At 39.5% G+C, this 18,331-nt stretch overlaps 1 protein-coding gene across 5 annotated transcripts in view; it reads right to left on the bottom strand.

The window, feature by feature from the left end:
• LMO7 (LIM domain 7) overlaps nt 1–18,331 on the bottom strand; it is a 234,520-nt gene that overhangs the window by 99,051 nt on the left and 117,138 nt on the right. The gene's annotated exons all lie outside the window — the stretch shown is intronic.

Raw genomic sequence — 18,331 nt, 5'->3', positions numbered from 1 at the left:
ATACATTTGGTTACCAGAATTAACTTAGGCTTCATCTCTACTACTCCAAAAAAAAAGAAGAAAAGAAAACACTTCATGGGGTTGAGCTTGTGACAATCCCAGGTGGGCTCTCCATATTCATTTTGTTACACTTCTCGGGTAAAGGGGTGGCCTCCCAGCATGCCAACATACATCTGTCCACTGAGGCAGCTGGTAATGCTACCTCTATGGTGTGAGCCTCCTTGAAACCTCACCTCCCTCCCTAAGAGGTGACTTTCACAGACCAGCAGATAGTCTGCCACTTGGAGAAAGGCAATTACTCTTTTCCTAATATAAAGTGGCTAAATTCTACAGCTTGGGTTCTTGGAGAGTAAGGGGATTTCAGGAAAGCACAAGGAAAGGTGTGGCAAGAGAAAAGCCCCACTGATTACTAAGGAAAGAGACATTCTAAAAAGCCACTATTTGTACAGATAGGAGGTCATTCCAATCTACTGTGAGTAAAAGGCAGTGAGAACTACCTAGCTGAAAGATGAAATCCACGAATCATTCTAAATAAGATGAAGTCAAAGAGTAAAGAAACTTGCAAGTCAAAAGTTGAACAGCTCAATGAAAGGTGTTTATTTTGTTTTTCGTTTGACTTATTATGGAAAAAGGAGACATAATTTATTGGCAAAATTCCAAGAGGAGCAAAATGTGATAATTTTGTTAGGCTCACAGTTTCTAAAAAGTATACTATCTGTAATTATCAAATAATACAAATTAATGGTTTTAAAATTGGCCCTCTGAGAAGCAGGCAAGAAAAGATGGTTGGATGTACCAATACTCCAAGTTCCATAATGATATGGTTTGGCTCTGTGTCCCCACCCAATTCTCATCTCAAATTGTAATCCTCACATGTCAGTGAAGGATGTGTAATCCCCACATGCCAAGGGAGGGAGGTGATTGGATCACGGGGGCAGTTTCCCCCATGCTGTTCTCGTGATGGTGAGTGAGTTCTCAGGAGATCTGGTGGTTTTATAAGGAGCTCTTCCCCCTTCGCTCTCTCTCACCTGTCACCATGTAAGACGTGTCTGCCTCCCCTTCCACCATGACTGTAAGCTTCCTGAGGCCTTCCCAGCCATGCAGATCTGTGAGTCAATTACATCTCTTTGCTTTGTAAATTACCCAGTCTCAGGCAGTTCTTTATAGCAGTGTGAAAATGAACTAATACATACAGGATGCAAGTCTCATATCAATAAAGGAAAAACAAACCATTAGAAGTCTTCACACCAATTCAACCAATTCGATTTGGTTCTGAATGTTTAAAGTATTATATAAAATATTAAAATAAGGTTAAACTAAAAGCAAACTTAGTCAAATGAGAGCCAAAATGATTCTTCACATATTTCATACAAACATAATAGCATTCATCTGGTTGACAAATAGGTACAGATTGATAAGGATAGATAAATAAAGCCAAACTCTCCTCAAAAATCACCGGAGAGAAAGCACTTGATATCTAAAGTGACTATACTTAGTTGAAGACAAAGTTGAAGAGAAGATACAAATTAATATGGTTAAATTCTAGCCTTAAATAAAGCCTTTATTTTAACCAAAACAGTAGAATATCTTTTAAATCGTTCAATGATGCTCAAGTTTAACACAGAACAACTTTGTAAACAAAGTCACACATGGCCTATGCAGCAGGACAAGGTCGTACTAAGATTGGTAATGTAGTCTCAGTCATTCCTACCAGATTTGAGCTCACTGGTAATTTATTCCTTGCAATTTCAAAGGACCCAGGCAAAGAGGTCCCTAAGGGTATATATAAAATTTTCATGTCAGTTAAAACTTCAAGAAGCCACACCCAGCTCAACACATTAAAAGGGAAGTATTTAGTTCTCATTTAATGAAATCATTTTCACTTGAAATTAGCAAAAATAAAAGGGAAAATAAAGGACAAATTAAAACAAATCTTATCTAATTGAACTAGTAACCAGGACTCCAAGTTAACTTTGTCCCTAAACAACTGTGTGGCTTTGGAAAGAGAGTTAACATTTCTGGCCCCATTTTCCTCATCCCTGAAATGAGCCGTTTGTGAATCTGTAACCTATTATCAAGGGCAATCATTTTTCTCTGCAAGAGAAGGGAAGCCCAACCCTCCCTGGCCCAACCCATCACACAAATATTTCATTACCCAACTTCCATAAAATACTTCACGTCAAAATCCTGATCTAAACATCTGTAAACCCTGTACTTTCAGGACCAAAAGTGGCTTCTCAAAGACAAACCAACATACACATACACATACACACACACACACACACACACACACACACACACACACACACACACACGGAAACAATGAACCCTAAATGTATCTAACAGTTCCTTTTAGCTTTAAATTTTTCTATGACTATGAATAAAGATAGACACTACAAATTAATGGTTCTAAAATTGGCCCTCTGAGAGGCAGGCAAGAACAGATACATGGCTTAAGATTTTCATATTGTCTCCAATCTCCCTTCCACCCCTTATCCTTGAATCAATTATAAAGCAGTCATAACAGGTATGGGGTGGAGTGGGCTAGGGTAACTTAGAGAGCTTAATGATCAAGAACAGCAGTTCTTACCACTGAGGTAGGATGGGGAAGCCACTAAGATCTACCAAGATAATCAAGGTTTGTATTTGTTCACTGTAGTACCCTATTAGTTATCTATTGGTGCATAATACATTATCCTCAAATTAAGCAGCTTAAGGGAATAGGTGTTTATGATTTTATATAGTTTCTGAAGGTAATTCAGGAGTGGCCTTAGCTGAATAGTTCTGAATTGGGGGACCTCTCATTAGGTTGTAATTGAGATGTCAGCCATGACTACAGTCATCCCAAGGCTTTCCTGGAGCTTGGAGGAGCTGTTTCCAAGGCAGCTCACTCATGTGGCTGACAAATCAGGGCTGATTGTTAACAGGAAGCCTTGGTTCTTTACCAAATGGACATCTCCAAAGGGCTGCTTGATAGAACCCGTGATCCAAGGAGCAAGACGGAAGTTGCAATGTCTTATGATGTAGCTTTTGAAGTCACATTCCATCATTTCCTCAACATCCTGTTGGTTACACAGATCAGCCCTATTCCATGTAGGTACAAAAGAACATAAATACCAGGAGGTGAGAATCATGGAGGGCTTTCTGGGGGACTGTCTACTACATTTCACTCTCTGGACCCACCTCAGTGATTCACATCCCAACCATGTGCAAAATACACTTACTCCCTAATAAGGCCCCAAAATTTTCATCCCTTTACAAGGTGAACTCGAAGTCCAAAATCTCATCATCTAAGTCAGATCCAGGAGTGTCTGAGGCTCTTCAGGTGTAATTCCTTAAGTATGGCCCTTGAGTAAAGTTCCTCTCAACTTGAATGTCAGTGAACTAAGACGAGTTACCTGCTCCCACACTCCCAACATGCAATAGAGTGACAGGTGTTAAGATCATCACTATAGACACTCCAGGTCAGAGAGTAGAGAAATGAAAGGCACACAGGAGTCACTGTTCCACAGAAATTCTGAAATCCTTCAAGGCACAGGTTGGCAGTTCCTTCATGAAGACTCAAGGCCAGGTAATACTTCATGGTTTGTAGCTACACCCTCTGGATTCTTGGTGCCACCCTAAAAGTCGTCTTTGCTTTTCACTGAAAAGTAGCCTATCTTTGTGGTTATGTAGGTTTTTCAATCTACTTCTTTACCCTACCCATAGCAATTGAGAGAACTAAGGGTCTCTTAATTTCGTGATTCTCTATTCCTTTCAGTCTCAGCTGGCAGTGTTTCTGCAAATACAATTCTCTCAAAGATACTACAGATCTTCCATGAATCTTATTGGGGTTCATTCCATTAGACAAAAGCTGCACCCATCAATCTCTTCAAGAGTAGCCCTTCTCTACTTTGGTCTCTTGCTGAGATGACTGGAGGACAATATCCTTAAGGTTCTTAGAAGCCCTATTCCTTTACTGGACAGATGTGCAAGGTACCATCTTGAATCTAAGAACTTAAATAATTTTACAACCACATCCTCAACTCCTTTTTAGGCCTTATTTTCCTGCAAATGCTCTGAATTTAATCTATGCCTGAAAACCACTTCTCAATTCTAGCATCATTTACTTACTAAAGAGACTGACAATTTTCAAAAGCAGCAATTCCTATTTCTCTCATGTTTATCACTCTATCCTTCACTTTCTCCTCTCACATTTTACTATAATCCACAAGAAGAATCGAGGCATCACTTCAATACTCTGTAGGTTACCTCACTAGAAGAATGGAATCTCCCCAGTAGATCACTTAGTTAATAAGGTACAATTCCTAGGTACAAGGAAGAGAGTATCACAAAGTGAGAATCACTGGGACCATTTTGGAAGCTGGCTACTACATGACTTTTACTAATAAAGAATACAGACCAGTCAAAAATTTAGAATAGAAAAATAAATGTTTAGAAATGTTGAGTTTCAGATGCCCAGCTAGTAGTAAGTTAGGTTTGCAGCCCATGAGAAATATTTGATTTTAAAATATGATTTGGGAGTCTAGCACACATTGGTAGTCGTTGAAATTAGGGGTGTCAATGTGCCCTCCTTGCCCTGAAAGCAAAGAGAACGAAGGATTCACAATCAACCACGAGCATTTAAAGGACAGTTAAAGAAAGAGGAGTCAAGAGAGAAAAATATCTGGCATCCAGATAAATCAGAAGAAAAGCAGAAGAGAATAGCATTATGGAAAACAAGGGAGAGAACAACAAGAGAGAATCCTCTCAGGAATAGAGAGGCAGATGATGCCGTAAGAAAAACTACCCAAAGAATTTGAAAATCAAATAAAGTGGACATTTCATGAGCAAAAACTCCAGAAGACTCATGAGTAAATAATAAGCAACAGTGAAGATCAGCCACTGGCAACAGGTGAGGGACCACCCAGAATCTGAAAGACCTCCTTGGTCTTTCACTCTGCGAGTCTGTCTCCTACTCAAGCCTCCTGTCAGTCCTCCCAAAGCTACCACTCCCCTGACCTTCCAGTGTTAGAATGCCTCATCCCTTAAGGGAAAAGGTGGAGAAAGAAGCAGCGCTCGTTCTTACTCTCTTGACCCCAAATGTAGGGTTACATTCCACCTCCACCCAATATTCTGAGTTTGCAACAAACACAATTACACACTTCAATGGAATCTTAACTCTTCTCTATTTACATTATAAATCCTGAAAAGAGTGTTAATGAGAATAGCATAAGGCCAATATGAATATTCTCACACTGGCACCAAGGGTAAGACAGGTCTTTGTTAACACCTCACCTTTCAGAGCCTTTCAACCCATTTGCCTTCCAAAAGCATTTATCCAGTAACATATTTTCATGTCATTATAGCACATGTCCTTGCTCTTCTATCAGTAATGTAAGTGCTTGGGAAGAAATGTCAGGACCCAAAGTTGAATTCATCATTCCTACTTAAGCAAGCTCTTATCAGTCAATATAAGGGCTCTCTCATTTTATTTTGTTATTTTAATTACTTTCCTCCTCATCCCACATTCTCACTCAATTATTTTCCACCTCATCCCACATTCCCACTCACTCTCATTCCCCTCTATTAAAAAAAATGCCTTCCCCCAGGTATATATCCTATATATATCCTAAAGAATTAAAAAGATTCCCAAATAAGTACATTACATGTACATGCATGTACATGTACATATCAAAAGGTACAAACAGTTCTGATGTCTGCTAAGAGATAAATGGATAAACATGTTGTGATCTATCCATACAATGGAATAGCATTCAGCCATAAAAAGGAATGAAGTACTGATATGTGCTACAAAACATTATGGTAAGTGAAAGAAGCCAGTAAACAAAAGTCACATATTCCATTTGTATAAAATATCCAGAATGGATAAATCCAGAGACAAAATGCAGGTTGGTGGTTGCCAGAAGCTGAATGGAGGAGGAGGAAATGGGGAGAAACCATTTAATGTTAAGAGGTTTTACTTTGAAATATTAGAAATGTTTAATGGTTGCACAACATTGTGAATGTAATAGATGCTACTAAATTGTGTATTTTAAAATGGTTAATGGTTTTAATACTTTATGTTATGTGAATTTCACCTCGAATTATTTTTTAATTTTTTCATGTCAATAGCTTTAGGGATACAAGTGGTTTTTGGTTACACAGATGAACTATATAGTGCTGAAGTCTGGGATTTTAGTGTACCTGTCTCAAATTATTTTTTAAAGATGCCTTCTTTAATGTGTTTAAAAATGTAAATGTCTAGTTGTATTAGTTCATTCTCATGCTGCTATAAAGAACTGCCCAAGACTGGGTAATTTATAAGAAAAGAGGTTTAACTGACTCACAGTTCCACAGGACTGGAGAGGACTCAGGAAACTTACAATCTTGTGGAAAGGGAAGCAAACACCTCCTTCTTCACGTAGCAGAAGGAAGGAGAAGTGCTGAGCGAAAGGGGAAGAGCCCCTTATAAAACCATCAGATCTTGTGAGAACTCACTCACTAGCACAAGAATAGCATGGGGGAAACAACCCCCACGATTCAATTATCTCCCACCAGGTCCTTCCCACGACACCTGAGGATTATGGGAACTACAATTCAAGATGAGATTTGGGTGAAGACACAGCCAAACCATATCACTAGTCTAGGCAAAGAATGTATGACTGAGACCTCAAAAGCACGGGCAACAAAAACAAGAATAGACAAATGGGATTTAAACTAAAAGCCTTCTGCACAGCAAAAGAAATAATCAACAAAGTGAAAAGGTCACCTGTGGAATGGGAGAAAATATTTGCAAACTATATACATCCAACAGCAGACTGATATCCAGAATTTATAAGGAACAACAAAAATCCAACTAAATCCATTAAAAAGTGGGCCAAGGATATGAATAAACCTTTTTCAATAGAAGACAAATGGCCAATAAAAATATGAAAAAATGTTCAACATTACTAATCATAGAAATGCAAATTAAAACCACTATATCATTTTACTCCAATCAGAATGACTATTATTAAAAAGACAGAAAATGACAGATGTTGGAGAAAATGCAGAGAAACGGAAATGCTTATACACTGCCGGTGGGAATGTAAATTAGTGCAGTCTCTATGGATAACAGTGTGGAGATCTGTCAAAGAACTAAAAATGGAACTACCATATGATCCAGCAATCCCACTATTTGACATCTACCCAAAGGAAAAGAAATCATTACATCAAAGAGATGCCTGCACTTGTATATTTTCTGCAGCACTATTCACAATAGCAAAGGTATGGAATCAACCTAAGTGTCCATCAGTGGAGGACTGGATAAATAAAATGTGGTATACGTCCACAATGGAATACTATTCAGCCATTAAAAAATGAAATCATGTCTTTTCCACTAATACAAATGGAACTGGAGGCCATTATCTTAAGCAAAACAACTCAGATGCAGAAAGACAAATACTACATGTTCTCATAAGTGGGAGCCAAATAATGTATACAAATGGAAGTAGAGTGTGAATGATGGACAATAGGGACTCACAGCATTGTGGGGATGGGAAGGGGGTGGATGATGGGAGGCTGCTTGGTGGATACAATGTGCAATGTTCCAGTGATGAATGCACTGAACGCCCTTACTTCACCACAATGCAATATATCAAGGTAGCAAAATTGCACTTGTGCCCCATGAATATAAATTTTTTTAAATGTTCTTCGGCCAGGCGCAGTGGCTCATGCCTGTAATCCCAGCACTGTGGGAGGCTGAGGTGGGTGGATCACCTGAGGTCAGTTCGAGACCAGCCTAACTAACATGGTGAAACCCAGTCTCTACCAAAAATACAAAAATTAGCCGGGCATAGTGGCGGGCGCCTGTAATCCCAGCTACTTGGGAGACTGAGGCAGGAAAATCGCTTGAACTTGGGAGGCGGAGGTTGCAGTGAGCCGAGATCACACCATTGCACTCTAGCCTGGGTGACAGAGGGAAACTCATAATAATAATAAAATAAAATAAAATGTTCTTTAACAAGTGCTGTTGCATATATATATCTATATATATATAGTCTAATTTACATAAATGTCATTATGCTCCAGATTTCTCTTATACATTGAATCATTTCATTATGCAAAAGTCTAAATCCTCATGAAAATGTACTACACCACCCTAGGCTCTTACCCTACCCAAAGTCACTTTCATTTTTACTTGAAGGATCAAAAAATATATATTTGATAAAATTTCAAGCATGACAACCTCCAACATATAGAGGGAATACTCTGCATCAGGGAACCTTAATGTAGCAATACAGAAATGTCTACTCATAAGATCAAGCCAGTTAGACCCACTTCTGCAAAAACTTCCTGAGCGTACAAGATCAAGAGCTGTCATTATAAGTAAAAGTGAAAAGACACTTTTATAAACAGTGTAAAAACAGAGACAAGGTTAATAAAAGGATTTATTACAAAAGCCCTAAATAAGATCAAAATCCTAATTCTGAAAATGAGTGAAGTTGTTGTCAGGGCTGTGACCTAAAGGCCTTACAAAGCTTAAACCAAGGCTCCCAGAATGACACTACCTGGAAGTGCTCCCTGTCAATTAACCAAATACTCTTGTCATGATTACTTTGGCCTGGTATTCCCAAAAAGGATTTTTGCCTACTTTAAACAAGTTTTCAATTTAAAAAAGAGCTGGCCAGGCGCAGTGGCTCATGCCTGTACTCCCTGCACTTTGGGAGGCTGAGGTGGGCAGATCACAAGGTCAGGAGATCGAGACCATCCTGGCTAACATGGCAAAACCCCCTCTCTACTAAAAATACAAAAAATTAGCCGGGCCTGGTGGCAGGCGCCTGTAGTCCCAGCTACTTGGGAGGCTGAGGCAGGAGAATGATGTGAACCTGGGAGGTGGAGCTTGCAGTGAGCCGAGATCGCGCCACTGAACTCCAGCCTGGGTGACAGAGTGAGACTCCGTCTCAAAAAAAAAAAAAAAAAAAATAGCTGAGTACATGATGATGCTGATCAATTTATCCTAAAGCCAAGATACTTGGTGACCTCAACTCCTTTTCTATTTATAATCTGGCAAAGTCCCTGCCTCCTCTAACCCTGAAATTGACAGTGCCAAAAATGTTAGCAAGTACGTGCCAGCAATCAAGAGATAACTATTACTTGAAGCAGAGAAATTCAGCTAAGTCCGTATCTTAGCATTATGATTTACAGACATGGAACCCCAGTCAAAGTCATGAGATGGAGTCACACAGCCATCCCTCAGATGCAGCTGATGCACAGTCAAAATGGAAGACCACTGACCCAGTCACTTGCTACACAAAGCGTGGCCACAGACCATCAGCATCAGGGTCACCTGGGAGCCTGCCAAAAATTCAGAATCTCTAGCTACACCCCAGACCTACTGAACCACACTCTGCATTTTAAGAAAATCCCTGGCCAGTGGTGGTTCATGCCTCTAATCCCAGCACTTTGGGAGGCCAAGGCAGGGCTCAACTCCTTGAGACCAAGAGTTAGAGACCAGCCTGGGCAACATAGTCAGACCCTGTCCCTCTACAAAAAAAATAATTATCCAGGGCGGTGGCATGCACCTGTAGTCCTAGCTACTTGGGAGGCTGAAGTGGGAGTATAGCTTGAGCTCAGGAGTTTGAGGCTGCAGTGAGCCATGATTGCACCACTGCATTCCAGCCTGGGCAATAAAGCAAGACTCTGTCTCCAAAAACGAAAAAAAAAAAAAGGATCCCCCAGGTGAACTGAATTTTTGTGGACAAAAGTTTTTTGGCAATTAAAGTGAGGAAAAGGTTTTCATCAAATATAACTTAAGACAGTGTTTCTCTTTAGTATGCACACAAGTCACCTGGAGATTATGGAGTTTACTATTAGATCACCAAAAGTACTTGAATCTTATTCTTACGCTATATTGTGGCCAGTTATTTTAAAGCAAATTCTAAGTAGCAGGGTGACTAAAATATATCCAAATTTGCATTTTAATTATACCGTTTCTATTAAGAAAGCAGTTGTGTGTGCTTTGATGTGCCAGCACGGGTTTTTTTTAATCTATTATTTTGGATAATCATCGCTTTTTATGGTATAGCTAATAATGGCATAGCTAATAATAAATGTATTCTGCCAAGTAACACCTACATTTTATGACTATAATATATAGGCAAACACTCAAAGATCCAACTTCAATAGCTATTTACGAAGAAAATAAGCAGTCAGTCTCAGCCATTTTTTAAAATTTTTCCTTGGGGAACTAATTTCTCTCCAAAAAAAAAAAAAAAAAAAAAAGGTGGGGATGAGTGGGGGTGAGGGCTCAGCCATTTGCTGATAACAAAGGAACTAAGGACAAGGAGAGCCGTAAAGTTTCATAACATATGAAAGTAAAAATAGGAACCAACTAGGAGAGCTTAAAGGAATTGCCAAGAGACACTGTGGGCCCAAGGGATTACGTAGGATAACAATGCCAGCACCATTTGGCAGAGCTGGAGCAACAGCCAAACCAACGAGGCAGAGCTGAGCTGGCAAGTTAGGGCAGCAGCAGGTCAGGGAGGGAGGGCTGAGCATTCTGGTAAAGGCTAGTTGAAATGCTTCATCCACTCGGGTTACAATTAACTACATAAAGCAGTAACAGGCTGTGGCAAACTGCAGTATGAATTAAGTGACAGTCTTGCATATGATTCATCAAATTAAACTTTACATCAAAAATGAGATAATTCTAAAACTCACCTACTCTTTTTTTACAAAGTGCTGAAATAGATGCTTAAGTTCCATTCTCAAGTTATCCATGTTCCGAAGCAAAACAAATAAGTAATTGCTATAAGAAAAAATGCCACTGTGATGCTAAAATGCGTATTTTATGAAGCACTAACACATATTTGACAAGGAACACTACATGGTAAAACTTTAAAGCCAGCTAGAAATTGGGGCACCTTTAGTGCAACCTGTCCCAACGATCCTTAGCATCACTTATATAGATAATGAGTCTGGATCATCACCTTTTGTTTAAAAATTTCCAGCCCCAGGGACTCACTGTTTTATGAGGCTGATTCGCTTTTAATCCAGCACTTTGGGAGGCCTAGGCAGGAGTATTGCTTGAGCCTAGGAGTTCCAGACCAGCCTGGGCAACATAGTGAGACCTCATCTCTACAAAAACCTTAAAAAAAGTCCAACAACAACAGACTGGATTAAGAAAATGTGGCACATATACACCGTGGAATACTATGCAGCCATAAAAAATGATGAGTTCATATCCTTTGTAGGGACATGGATGAAACTGGAAAACATCATTCTCAGTAAACTATCGCAAGGACAAAAAACCAAACACCGCATGTTCTCACTCATAGGTGGGAATTGAACAATGAGAACTCATGGACACAGGAAGGGGAACATCACACTCCGGGGACTGTTGTGGGTTGGGGGGAGCGGGGAGGGACAGCATTAGGAGATATACCTAATGCTCAATGACTAGTTAATGGGTGCAGCAAAACAACATGGCACATGGATACATATGTAACAAACCTGCACATTGTGCACATGTACCCTAAAACCTAAAGTATAATAAAAAAAGAAAAAAAAAATTAGCAGGGGGCCAGTGCCTGTAGTCCCAGCTACTCCAGAGGCTGAGATGGGAGGATCACTTGGAGCCCAGGAGCAGGAGGTTGCAATGAGCCAAGATCGTGCCACTGCACTCCAGCCTGAGTGACAGAACCAGACCCTGTCTCAAAAAAAAAAAAAAAAAAAAAAAGAAAGTCTAAAGACTCCCTCACTGTAACTGTAAAACACTGATCCTAAATCTTTCTACCTAGTAACGCAAACTAAATCTCATCTTCCTCCCATGAAAGCCCCTTCCCTACTTAGACAATTCTCTTGCCTCATACTCCAACCTCACATCTTCTCTTTAGATGCCCCTTGTTTCCTCAACATCCATTGTCCCTCATGTGACATTTTCCAGTTATTCCCAACTGGCCTTCCCCTTAATAGCTAATTTTCCTAAGCGAATATTTACTGAGTTCTTACGATATGCCAGGTAACATACTGAACCACTTTATGCTAATCATCTTGTTCAAATTCTTACCAAAAAACATTGTGAAGTCTTATTATCATTCCTACTCCACACATGAGGAAACTGAGGTGTAAGGGGTTATGTGACTTGCCCAAGGTCATAGATTAGGTTATGGAGCTGAGATTCAAATCCAGCAGTTAGATTCTTGAATCTGTGCTCTTAACCACTGCATTAGTCCCCTATTATTGCCATAACAAATTGCCACCATTCAGTTGCTGAAAACAGCACAATTTTATTATCTTACAGTTCTGGAGGTCAGAAGTCCAAAATCAGTCTCACTGACTTAAAATCAAGATGCCCTTGGGACTATGTTCCTTCTGCTACACCTTTTAGGAGAGAATCCAGTTCCTCGCCTTTTCTAGCTTTCAGAAGCCACCTGCATTCCTTGGCTCATAACCCTGTTCCTCCATCTTCAAAGTCAGCAGCCTCATGTAATCTGCCAAGTAACACCTACATTTTATGACTACAATATATAGGTAAATACTCAGAGATGCAACTCAAGGTGCCCAACTAGCTCTCCTAGTTGGTCCCTATACATGAGGCTCCCTTGCTCAGCCATCTATCTGGTTTTCTCTCTCCTCGTTCCCTCTTCCTCTTACAGGGATGCTTGGGATTACACAGAGCCCACCTGGATCATGCAGGATATGCTCCCCATCTCAGGATCAACTGATTAGCAACCGCAATCCCATCTGCAACCTAATTCTTCCTTGCCTTGTAACATATTCACTATTTCCATGTATCACAACGTGAACATCCTTGGGGGCCATTATTCCACCTACCACAACTGCCATGCCACCTTAAAGACAAGTGTCTGTGGGTTATGTCCTCCTCCCTGGAATGAAGCATCTGTATCTCAAATACTGGACTCCAGGTGTGGCTAAACATCACTCGAAGGCTCACTGATAATGCTCATCTCATGAGAGTAACAGTGTAATTGTGAGAGTTTAGTGAGAAAAAAAGATAAAATGTGATTGGTAGTTTCTAGCATACAGTGAGTGGATAGAATTCGCCTAACTTCTCGTGTTACAGGCTATGGGTGCTTTTCATTGTAGCATCTGTATTAGGCCATCAGCTGAGATCATGTGTGGCAGCAATAGCCTGGTGACGCCAACATCACTGTTCACAGGAAGATGACCTGTGAGCTTTAATGAACCAGGGGCTAGTCAAATTTAGAAGAAAAGTAAGTTGGATATAGAGAAGAATCTGAATTGTAAACCCTATGATGGTATCAGTGAGGTGCCATGGATAAAGTTTTAAAATGCACGATTAAGTTTGTAGACAATATAAAACCACCCTCAACTCACGTAACTGATTTTTTTTTCCAACTAAAATATCACTGAAATTTATCCCTGATAAATATTCTTTTGGAGACTTAGGCCCATCCAGATCATTTTTCAGTCCAGATTTTTATATCTAGGACATTAGCTACACTTTATTGCTTCAACATGTACAAACTGGACTAAGTATGTTTGCCAGGTTTTCACCCCATCTTTTTTTTTAATGTAAACAGGGCAAGCACAAAGTCCTAAGGCCAACTACCAGAAACCTCACTTGAAGTTTACATGGATTTACATATTTTGGCCTCTTGAAATTGAGCATGTTTACTCAACTATTTAAGATTTCACCTACAGAAAGTATTATCGGGTCCACTTTTTCCCATCTTGACAATACTGAGGCCATGATGACAGGTACCTTGCAGGAATTAAAAAAAGATGCCTAAAGGGAGAAAACTGGTAATAAAAATGTATAAAATATAAATAAATAAAATGAACATAATATCAGGGAGATGACAAGAGACCAAGGAAGCCAGAAATTTCCGTCTACAGGACATCCCATATAATGGTCGCTTTAGGGGAATGCAGGCCCATTGTTGGCAGATCCATTAATACAAGCCAGACACAAGGATTGCATCAAAAATCTCAGTATAAATAAATGTTGGCTCAAATTTTAAAAACAAAAACTGTACAAGATGAACAAAACCCACCATGGGCCATTCCACCACCTCTAGAGGGTCTCCCACACTCTCCATGGGGACAGGCCCGTTGATCTGTTGCTTTAGAGCATTTTGTTTCTGGTGAACAAGGCTGGCTTCCAGTGATTACCCCATTTCTTAATAATCACAAACTATCCCTTTTACCATCTTTTCCATGATGCTGCCAGGGAACAACATTTAAAATCTACATCACATATATATATATATATATTTACCAATTTGTGATCTTCTGCAACTTGCTTCATCCTCCACAGATTCTCTCTTGACTTTCCCCTTCCCCCACCAACCTTCTGTCTCATATTTATTAACTCAATAAACTACTGGTGTAAAAGCCCCTCACTTCCCTCTCAATTCATTAGCAACTCCTATACATTCTTCCATCAAAACGTGGAAAATTTGACCACGTCTCAACAATACACACAGAGACCCTTGTTGCCACCATTCCCTCTTGCCTGGACTACTGCTTTTGTCTGGTCCTCTGGAGAAAGAGGATCAACAGGATATATATTGAAAGAGATTTGTTATAAGGAATCACGGAAGCAGAGAAGTCCCAAAATCTGCAGTCAGCTGATGAGCTGATGGTATAGTTTACTCTCTAAGGCTGCAAGCCTCCTCTAAGAACCAGGAGAGCTAATGGAATGATGTGAGTTCCTGTCTCAAAAGCAGCAGGCTCCACACTTAAGAAGAGCCAATGTTTTAGTTCAAACTCCAGCAGTCAGGCAGAAGAGTTCCCTCTTGCTAGCAGGAGGGTTGGCCTTTTTTTCTAGTCAGGCCTTCCATGACTGGATGAGGCCCATTCACAGTAGGGAGAGCAATCTGCTTTACTCAGTCTACAGATTCAAATGTTAATCTCATACAATAACAGCATCACAAACACACCTGGAATAATGACTGAACAAATATATCTGGGCACCCTATGGCCCAGTCAAGTTGACACATATGATTAACCATCACAACCACTGAAATTGTTCAACTGGCTTTCCTTCATCTTCTTGATTTCTTTAAGTTTATTTTTCACATAGCAACCACCGATTTTGTATTATTCTTAACAGTTAAACTGAGATAAAACTCACATACCATATAATTCACCCATTTGTGTACAATTCAACATTTTTAGTATAGTCACAAACATGCGCATCCTTCATCACAGGCAACCGATGACGTAACAACAGATTGTTCTCAAAAGCCCCCAATACCTTAAGTAAAATGCAGCCTACCCAGCAAAGCCCATGATGACTTCACAGCCTCACTTGACTACTTCTTCTCATTCTGTTCAGACCCTCAGGACTCTCCTTGCTGATTCCCTCTCTGTTCCTCTGTCTGGAAACCTCCTACTCACCCCACCAGGGCCCACTCCAGGCTCCTGATCAAATTCAACTCAGTAAGATGTCCATGAGCCCTTCTCTAAAATGCTTCTTATACACACACTCAATCATTCTTTATTCACACTGTTTTTTCAGTGTAACTATTGGTAACTGATAAGGTATTACATATTTTTTCACTGTAATTTTTGGCATCTGGAGCTGATATGCCATTTCATCACCTCTAGCATTTCTCCTGCACTCTCCACGGGAATTGGCACATGGATCTGTTGCTTTAGAGCACTGTGTTTCTGGTCGACAAGGCTGTGCTCCCTGCAACCCCCCACTCCATGGCATGTCAGCCCCATGAGGGAGAAATGTTCTCTGTCTCTTTTACAGCTGTGACTCTGCCTTGTTTATAGCTGTGTCCCAAGTTCCTGAAACAGTGCCTGACACATAGTAGGTGTTCAATAAATATTTTCAGGATGGAAAGCACAGTCATGGGCCTGAGATAAATTGGGTGACCAGTGCCTTCACACCAGTTTTACACCTTGGATTCTATTTCCTGTCAACTTCATTTGCTCTTCTCTTTTCAATTTCTACGTAACAAAAGTATCTGAGGGGAGACATTCCAAGTTTATCTGAATGAAACTGTCATGTATGATATAATCCTACTCAAATACTGAAACAATTATTTTTACCTCTACAAGTTAATTACAGTGTTGCTTTAGTAATTCTAACTCATTAACGTTCAAAAAAAAAAAGTTGCCCTCAAGGCTGAAACTTGGCAAGTAAATGTTCATCTCAGATTTAAAAACAGGCAGGTTTTGGAACTCTAGGAAGTGTTCTTAAACTTGTGCCAACGTTATGACTAAGAGATTATGCTAGAAATAAAATAGCAGTTTCTTCATTTGCAGTGCCACGTCATGAGGGTATTGGAAACAACTACAATGTTGACCCCAAATTGTTAAGTTTTCTTTCTGGGTGACACTGACCTTTAATTGGGAATGGAAGAGATATAGGCAGACAAGGAGACTCAAGGAAATTTCCGAAAATACATTATAAATAACTCTGCCATAATGAACTTATTTATATGCCATTTACATGACGGTGTTAAGGCATTCAGATATTTACTGTCAAGTATTTGTTATCCTGAAGACAGCAATGCACAATCTTCAGTTTATTCATATTGGGTAAGCTCAAACTATGTCAAATTACAGGTAGTGATCCATAGAAGTTCCAGTAAAATAGACATTACAAAAAAAGTACTTAAATTAATACACAACCTTGAAAAATGTCATTTTTTGAGTGTGTTTTTGTGGGGTTTTTGTTCTTTTTTTTAACTTGTGCACATGCAGGTATGTTATACAGGTAAATTCATGTCATGGGGGTTTGTCGTACCGATTGTTTCATCATCCAGGTACTAAGCCTAGCACTCATTTGTTATTTTTCCTGATCTTCTCCCTCCTCCCACCTTCCACTCTCATGTAGGCCTCAGTGCCTGTTGTCCTCCTCTGTGTCCATGTGTTCTCATCATTTAGCTCCCACTTATATGTGAGAACATATGGTATTTGGTTTTCTTTTCTTGCATTAGTTTGCTAAGGATAATGGCCTCCAGCTCCACTCATGTCCCTGCAAAGGACATGATCTCATTCTTTTTTATGACTGCATAGTATTCTATGCTATATATGTACCACATTTTCTTTTTCCAGTCTACCATTGATGGTCATTTAGGTTGATTCCATGTCTTTGCTATTGTGAATTGTGCTGCAATGAACATAAACGTGCATGTGTCTTTATGATAGAATGATTTGGGTATATACCCAGTAATGGGATTTCTGGGTCAAATGGTAGATCTATTTTTAGCTCTTTGAGTAAACACTACACAGCTTCCCACAGTGGTTGAACTAGTTTACACTCCCACCAACAGTTCATTTTTCTCCACAACCTCACCAGCACCTGTTATTTTTTGACTTTTTAGTAATAGCCATTCTGACTGGTGTGCAATGATATCTCATTGTGGTTTTGATTTGCATTTCTCTAATGATTAGTGATGTTGAGCTTTTTTTTCATATGCCTATTGGCTGCATATATGTCTTCTTTTGAAAAGTGTCTGCTCGTGTCCTTTGCCCACTTTTTAGTGGGGTTGTTTTTTCTTGTACATTTGTTTAAGTTGCTGTGGATGCTGAATATTAGATCTTTGTCAGATGCATAGTTTGCAAAAATTTTCTCCCATTCTGTAGGTTGTCTGTTTACTCTGTTGATAGTTCCTTTTGCTGTGCAGAAGTTCCTTAGGTTAATTATATCCCATTTGTCAATTTTTGCTTTTGTTGCGATTGCTTTTGGCATCTTTGTCATGAAGTTTTTGCTTGTGCCTATGTCCAGAATGTTATTGCCTAGGTTGTCTTCCATGATTTTTATAGTTTGTGGTTTTACATTTAAGTCTTTAGTCCATCTCAAGTTAATTTTTGTATATGGTACAAGGAAAAGTTCCAGTTTCAATCTTCTGCATACGGATAGCCAGTTATACCAGCACTATTTATTGAATAGGGAGTCCTTTCCTCGTTGCTTGTTTTTGTCAGCTTTGTCAAAGATCAGATGGTTGTAAGTGTGCAGCCTTATTTCAGAGCCCTCTATTCTGTTCCATCACTCTATGTGTCTGTTTTTGTACCAGTAACATGCTGTTTTGGCTACTGTAGCCCTGTAGTAGAGTTTGAAGTCAGGTAGTATGATGCCTCCAGCTTTGTTCTTTTTGCTTAGAATTACCCTGGCTATTGGGGCTTTTTTGGTTTCATATTAAAAAAATTTTTTCCAGTTCTGTGAAGAATGTCATTGGTAGTTTGATAAGAATAACATTAAATCTATAATTTGCTTTGGGCAGTATGGCTATATTAATGATTTTGATTCTTCTAATTCATGAACATGAAATGTTTTTCCATTTATTTGTGTCATCTCTGATTTCTCTAAGCAGTGTTTGGTAGTTCTCATTGTAGAGATCTTTCACCTCCCTGGTTAGCT

The sequence above is a fragment of the Nomascus leucogenys genome, chromosome 5, assembly GCF_006542625.1.
Source record: "Nomascus leucogenys isolate Asia chromosome 5, Asia_NLE_v1, whole genome shotgun sequence".
NCBI lineage: Eukaryota > Metazoa > Chordata > Mammalia > Primates > Hylobatidae > Nomascus > Nomascus leucogenys.
Note: the sequence above shows the minus strand (reverse complement) of the source record. Positions and strands in the feature narration are given on the sequence as shown.